The sequence below is a fragment of the Salvelinus namaycush genome, unplaced genomic scaffold, assembly GCF_016432855.1.
Source record: "Salvelinus namaycush isolate Seneca unplaced genomic scaffold, SaNama_1.0 Scaffold1877, whole genome shotgun sequence".
NCBI classification, from domain to species: domain Eukaryota; kingdom Metazoa; phylum Chordata; class Actinopteri; order Salmoniformes; family Salmonidae; genus Salvelinus; species Salvelinus namaycush.
In genome coordinates, this window is record NW_024058649.1 from 6,490 (window position 1) to 14,149 (window position 7,660).

A 7,660-nucleotide genomic window follows, 5' to 3' on the forward strand; every position below is an offset into this window, starting at 1 on the left:
GCAGTCTCTTCCAGACTGCACTCCACAGACTGCAGAGTAACAGATTGATGGTCCCCCACCAGCAGTCTCTTCCAGACTGCAGAGTAACAGATTGATGGTCCCCCACCAGCAGTCTCTTCCAGACTGTACTCCACAGACTGCAGAGTAACAGATTGATGGTCCCCCACCAGCAGTCTCTTCCAGACTGCACTCCACAGACTGCAGAGTAACAGATTGATGGTCCCCCACCAGCAGTCTCTTCCAGACTGTACTCCACAGACTGCAGAGGAACAGATTGATGGTCCCCCACCAGCAGTCTCTTCCAGACTGCACTCCACAGACTGCAGAGGAACAGATTGATGGTCCCCCACCAGCAGTCTCTTCCAGACTGCACTCCACAGACTGCAGAGGAACAGATTGATGGTCCCCCACCAGCAGTCTCTTCCAGACTGCACTCCACAGACTGCAGAGTAACAGATTGATGGTCCCCCACCAGCAGTCTCTTCCAGACTGCACTCCACAGACTGCAGAGGAACAGATTGATGGTCCCCCACCAGCAGTCTCTTCCAGACTGCACTCCACAGACTGCAGAGTAACAGATTGATGGTCCCCCACCGGCAGTCTCTTCCAGACTGTACTCCACAGACTGCAGAGTAACAGATTGATGGTCCCCCACCAGCAGTCTCTTCCAGACTGCACTCCACAGACTGCAGAGTAACAGATTGATGGTCCCCCACCAGCAGTCTCTTCCAGACTTTACTCCACAGACTGCAGAGGAACAGATTGAGAACCAATCTGGAGGGAACCTTCAGTCTGCTGTTAGAACGGAGGATCCTCTGTGGTCTGATGACTGAATATGCAGGTTATTCAACAATAGGAGCAAGTCAACTCATATCAGTTCTATGATAATTCTGTGTGGACAAACACAATAATAATGTGTATTTGTATTTGTTTCTGAACTTGGTTTCTGTTGCTAATGATCTGTTGTTGGTAATCAGAGTAATTGCATCGCAGCTTCTGTCATTTTTTTATGATTTTTTGTTTAGATTAGATTTCCTTTAACATTTTTTCTGTCTGTATTATCTGTTATCAATAGATGGTCAAGGTATTGATTATCTGTTATCAATAGATGGTAAAGGTATTGATTATCTGTTATCAATAGATGGTCAAGGTATTGATTATCCGTTATCAATAGATGGTCAAGGTATTGATTATCTGTTATCAATAGATGGTCAAGGTATTGTCATCCTCCTGTCCTAAAGGCCACAGTCGTAGAAGCATTACATTTTATAGACAGACTAGAACCTGAGGAGACAAGTGTCACATCCTGATCTGTTTCACCTGTCTTGGTGATTGTCTCCACCCCCCTCCAGATGTCACCCATTATCCCCAGTGTATTTATACCGGTGTTCTCTGTTTGTCTGTTGCCAGTTCGTTTTGTTTCGTCAAGCCTACCAGCGGTTTTCCCTGTGCTCCTGTCATTCTCTAGTTCATGTTTTCTAGTTTTCCCGGTTTTGACCATTCTGCCTGCCCTAAGCCTGCCTGCCGTTCTGTACCTTTCGGACTCTGCTCTGGATTACTGACCTCTGCCTGCGCTGACCCTGCCTGCCGTTCTGTACCTTTCAGACTCTGCTCTGGATTACTGACCTCTGCCTTCCCTTGACCTGTCGTTTGCCTGCCCCCTCTGTTTTTGTAATAAAGGTTTGTTACTTGGAAACTGTCTGCATCTGGGTCTTCTCCTGAGCCTTGACAACAATGGGTTCATCAACTAAGGATTGTATCTTTAAGGGTTCAGTATGTAGCCTACAGAGAAACACATTTAGAGAACAAGCCTTGTAGACTCGTCATTTCAGATACCTTTACTTTGCAGGAGAGGGGATTCCACTGACGTCGGAATCACTATTTCAATTTGTCTACAGATTCAATAGTATTTTCATTTCAAAATGCAGTATTCTCATCCATTTTGATGATTCTTTCTTATTAAGAGACATTCACTTAGAGGATATAAGTTGTTCAGACCAATGTGCTGCTCTAACATTTTAACACTGAGCCATGTGACTATACAGTAGCCTACATCTATAGTCTACTGTAAAATCATAAGCTGCTTTAGGCTAAACACTATAGTTTTCTGTGTTTCAATAGGACAAATGGAAAGAGTTCCTACTGTATTCTAAATGGTGGTGTAGTGTATCTACAATGTGACCCCACCTACATAATGCACAAGTTACATGTGAACTTCATTCCTGAGTAGAGAATGCAGGAGACTATTAAAGCAGGTAGAGGACCATTTTGTGGTGCTGAAACACAAAGCGGCAACCGCAGCGCAATCAATAGGAGGTGAACAGCGCCTGGTGCTGAAAATATAGCTAACTTATGTTATGTAAGTGTTGCACAGCAACAGATGGAGAAAACTACACCAATCGAGTAATTCATTTCAACAATAATCTTCATTTTAATTTGACTTTTCAAACAACAAGAGGGCTTAATTGGAGTCTATTTCTTCAGAGCGAAGGCCCATATAAAATAACTGTCTGAGCTAGGCTATGCGGGGGTGAAGGCCCAGATAAATAACTTAACTGGCTGAGCTAGGCTATGTGGGGGCGAAGGCCCATATAAATAACTTAACTGGCTGAGCTAGGCTATGTGGGGGCGAAGGCCCATATAAATAACTTAACTGTCTGAGCTAGGCTATGTGGGGGCGAAGGCCCATATAAATAACTTAACTGTCTGAGCTAGGCTATGTGGGGGCGAAGGCCCATATAAATAACTTAACTGTGTGGCTGAACAGCATCTTCCACAAGAAAGCAAAATGGCCGAATTGAAGAGAGATTTTTTTTTTCTAGGCCTATTTACAATTGGCCAGAAACGTAGCGTCCTACATAAAACAATAATATGAGCTAGGCTATGTGGGGGTAAAGGCATGTACAGTACATAGCATCCTACATAAAACAATAATATGAGCTAGGCTATGTGGGGGTGAAGGCATGTACAGTACATAGCATCCTACATAAAACTATAATGGAAAGAAAAAAAGGAGATGTCTGTATCTGAATGTCTGTATCGGGATAACCTGATCCTGATAACCTGATCCTGATAACCTGATCCTGATAGCCTGATCCTGATATCCTGATAACCTGCTCCTGATAACCTGATCCTGAGATCCTGATAACCTGATCCTGATAGCCTGATCCTGATAACCTGATCCTGATAGCCTGATCCTGATAACCTGATCCTGATAACCTGATCCTGATAGCCTGGTCCTGATAGCCTGGTCCTGATAGCCTGGTCCTGATAGCCTGGTCCTGATAACCTGGTCCTGATAGCCTGGTCCTGATAACCTGATCCTGATAACCTGATCCTGATAGCCTGATCCTGATAACCTGATCCTGATTGCCTGATCCTTTAACGACAGAACAATTGTGGCCTTATCCAGCGAGGGTACCGTTTTCTTAGCAAGGGAGGAGAATTATCCACCAGGGCGGACTGTGAGAATATCACATTAAAATGAAATTATATCCTTGGGCTGCTGTAGTCTTCAGATCTGGAGGAGAAGTTGTCTGGTCCCTCTGCCTGTCGTTTCTTCCAGAGGACAAGTCCAAATCCAACAACTCAAGCTTCCTAGTAAAGGCCTCAAGTCCACAACTGTTTTCCCTCTTCCTTGTAACTGCAGATTTAACCCGTTTAAGTTACTGAGTGTCGCCAAAAAAGCAACATCTGAGAGGATTTCCTCAATTTCCAGAATACAAAGGTGGTCAGCTGCTGCCCTCTTAACTTTTTCTGACAAAACCCACAACCTGGTCATGCAGCTGACAGAATGGCTCTGGAGCTTTTCCTTTACTCAGCCAGCGCACGTTGTTGGAAACAGGAGATCATCCTGGATGGCCTCCTCTGATTCTGTCACCAGCTTGCTTTTCCTTTACTCAGCCAGCGCACGTTGTTGTGAAGCAGGAGATCATCCTGGATGGTCTCCTCTGATTCTGTCACCAGCTTGCTTTTCCTTTACTCAGCCAGCGCACGTTGTTGTGAAGCAGGAGATCATCCTGATGGCGTCCTCTGATTCTGTCACCAGCTTGCTTTTCCTTTACTCAGCCAGCGCACGTTGTTGTGAAGCAGGAGATCATCCTCATGGCCTCCTCTGATTCTGTCACCAGCTTGAGGAAAAGACGGTGTTGTGTTGCTTGATGTCTCCCTGACAAAGGTAATTATGCGCATGACTTTATCCATCACATCTTTTAGCTCAGCGTTTAGTCTGGTACACAGCACACTCTGATGGATGAGACAATGTAAACCATGTTTAGTCTGGTACACAGCACACTCTGATGGATGAGACAATGTAGACCATGTTTAGTCTGGTACACAGCACACTCTGATGGATGAGACAATGTAAACCATGTTTAGTCTGACACACTCTGATGGATGAGACAATGTAAACCATGTTTAGTCTGACACACTCTGATGGATGAGACAATGTAGACCATGTTTAGTCTGGTACACAGCACACTCTGATGGATGAGACAATGTAAACCATGTTTAGTCTGGTACACAGCACACTCTGATGGATGAGACAATGTAAACCATGTTTAGTCTGACACACAGCACACTCTGATGGATGAGACAATGTAAACCATGTTTAGTCTGACACACAGCACACTCTGATGGATGAGACAATGTAAACCATGTTTAGTCTGGTACACAGCACACTCTGATGGATGAGACAATGTAGACCATGTTTAGTCTGGTACACAGCACACTCTGATGGATGAGACAATGTAAACCATGTTTAGTCTGGTACACAGCACACTCTGATGGATGAGACAATGTAGACCATGTTTAGTCTGACACACAGCACACTCTGATGGATGAGACAATGTAAACCATGTTTAGTCTGACACACAACACACTCTGATGGATGAGACAATGTAGACCATGTTTAGTCTGGTACACAGCACACTCTGATGGATGAGACAATGTAAACCATGTTTAGTCTGGTACACAGCACACTCTGATGGATAAGACAATGCCAGCCATTCATTTGTAGGGTGATCTCCTTCAACCTGCTGACCAGGCCCCTGTGTCTGTCCACCATAGCAGGAGTGTCAATCCTCTGTCTGGGGCCGGAAGTCCACTTTGAAAGTATCATGCTTAGATTCATAATGCAGACTGAGATTGAATTATTTGAAAACAGTGATATTTTCATTGCAAACAAGACACACTGGCTTGGCAGTGGAGATAGATGGTTAGATGAATGCATATCTCTCTGTCTGTATGGAGATAGATGGTTAGATGAATGCATATCTCTCTGTATGGAGATAGATGGTTAGATGAATGCATATCTCTCTGTCTGTATGGAGATAGATGGTTAGATGAATGCATATCTCTCTGTCTGTATGGAGATAGATGGTTAGATGAATGCATATCTCTCTGTCTGTATGGAGATAGATGGTTAGATGAATGCATATCTCTCTGTCTGTATGGAGATAGATGGTTAGATGAATGCATATCTCTCTGTCTGTATGGAGATAGATGGTTAGATTAATGCATATCTCTCTGTCTGTATGGAGATAGATGGTTAGATGAATGTATATCTCTCTGTCTGTATGGAGATAGATGGTTAGATGAATGCATATCTCTCTGTCTGTATGGAGATAGATGGTTAGATGAATGCATATCTCTCTGTCTGTATGGAGATAGATGGTTAGATGAATGCATATCTCTCTGTCTGTATGGAGATAGATGGTTAGATGAATGCATGTCTCTCTGTCTGTATGGAGATAGATGGTTAGATGAATGCATATCTCTCTGTCTGTATGGAGATAGATGGTTAGATGAATGCATATCTCTCTGTCTGTATGGAGATAGATGGTTAGATGAATGTATATCTCTCTGTCTGTATGGAGATAGATGGTTAGATGAATGCATATCTCTCTGTCTGTATGGAGATAGATGGTTAGATGAATGCATATCTCTCTGTCTGTATGGAGATAGATGGTTAGATGAATGCATATCTCTCTGTCTGTATGGAGATAGATGGTTAGATGAATGCATATCTCTCTGTCTGTATGGAGATAGATGGTTAGATGAATGCATATCTCTCTGTCTGTATGGAGATAGATGGTTAGATGAATGTATATCTCTCTGTCTGTATGGAGATAGATGGTTAGATTAATGCATATCTCTCTGGCTGTATGGAGATAGATGGTTAGATGAATGTATATCTCTCTGGCTGTATGGAGATAGATGGTTAGATGAATGCATATCTCTCTGTCTGTATGGAGATAGATGGTTAGATGAATGCATATCTCTCTGTCTGGAGATAGATGGTTAGATGAATGCATATCTCTCTGTCTGTATGGAGATAGATGGTTAGATGAATGTATATCTCTCTGTCTGTATGGAGATAGATGGTTAGATGAATGTATATCTCTCTGTCTGTATGGAGATAGATGGTTAGATGAATGTATATCTCTCTGTCTGTATGGAGATAGATGGTTAGATGAATGTATATCTCTCTGTCTGTATGGAGATAGATGGTTAGATGAATGTATATCTCTCTCTCTGTGTGGAGATAGATGGTTAGATGAATGTATATGTACACAGGCCCCGTGTGGCTCAGTTGGTAGAGCATGGCGCTTGCAACGCCAGGGTTGTGGGTTCGATTCCCACGGGGGGCCAGTACAAAAAATAAAAAATAAATATGAATGTATGTACTTTTAAGTCGCTCTGGATAAGAGCTCTGGATAAGAGCGTCTGCTAAATGACTTAAATGTAATGTATATCTCTCTGTATGGAGATAGATGGTTAGATGAATGCATATCTCTCTGTCTGTATGGAGATAGATGGTTAGATGAATGCATATCTCTCTGTATGGAGATAGATGGTTAGATGAATGCATATCTCTGTCTGTATGGAGATAGATGGTTAGATGAATGCATATCTCTCTGTCTGGAGATAGATGGTTAGATGAATGCATATCTCTCTGTCTGTTTGGAGTTAGATGGTTAGATGAATGCATATCTCTCTGTATGGAGATAGATGGTTAGATGAATGCATATCTCTCTGTCTGTATGGAGATAGATGGTTAGATGAATGCATATCTCTCTGTCTGTATGGAGATAGATGGTTAGATGAATGCATATCTCTCTGTCTGTATGGAGATAGATGGTTAGATGAATGTATATCTCTCTGTCTGTATGGAGATAGATGGTTAGATGAATGCATATCTCTCTGTCTGTATGGAGATAGATGGTTAGATGAATGCATATCTCTCTGTATGGAGATAGATGGTTAGATGAATGTATATCTCTCTGTCTGTATGGAGATCTTCTTCCCTGAAACTTCGATTTTCTTTTTCCACCTTTCTTTTGCTATTAATTAATTCAGCCTGTTAATTAATTCAGCCTGCTAATTAATTCAGCCTGTTAATTAATTCAGCCTGCTAATTAATTCAGCCTATTCATTAATTCAGCCTATTCATTGTGCTAATATATATGCCAATTATGTTCTGGCCCTCCGACTTTAACTCAGAAAGAAATTGTCCCGAAGCCCAACCTAGTTGACGAACCCTGTTTCATAGTATTCCATGGCCTTTACTGGCCAAAGGTTAAACTGCTGTTATGTTTATGATATACTATGGTGTTGTGTCACTAGACTTTGACCAGATATTATTGCATCCAAAGATCAA

At 42.4% G+C, this 7,660-nt stretch overlaps 1 non-coding gene across 1 annotated transcript; it reads left to right on the plus strand.

Annotated features, from left to right (window-relative positions):
- The first annotated feature begins 6,575 nt into the window (after positions 1–6,575).
- On the plus strand, positions 6,576–6,651 carry trnaa-ugc. Its single transcript has one exon. It is a non-coding gene; the product is annotated as a tRNA-Ala (tRNA).
- Positions 6,652–7,660: the final 1,009 nt, after the last annotated feature.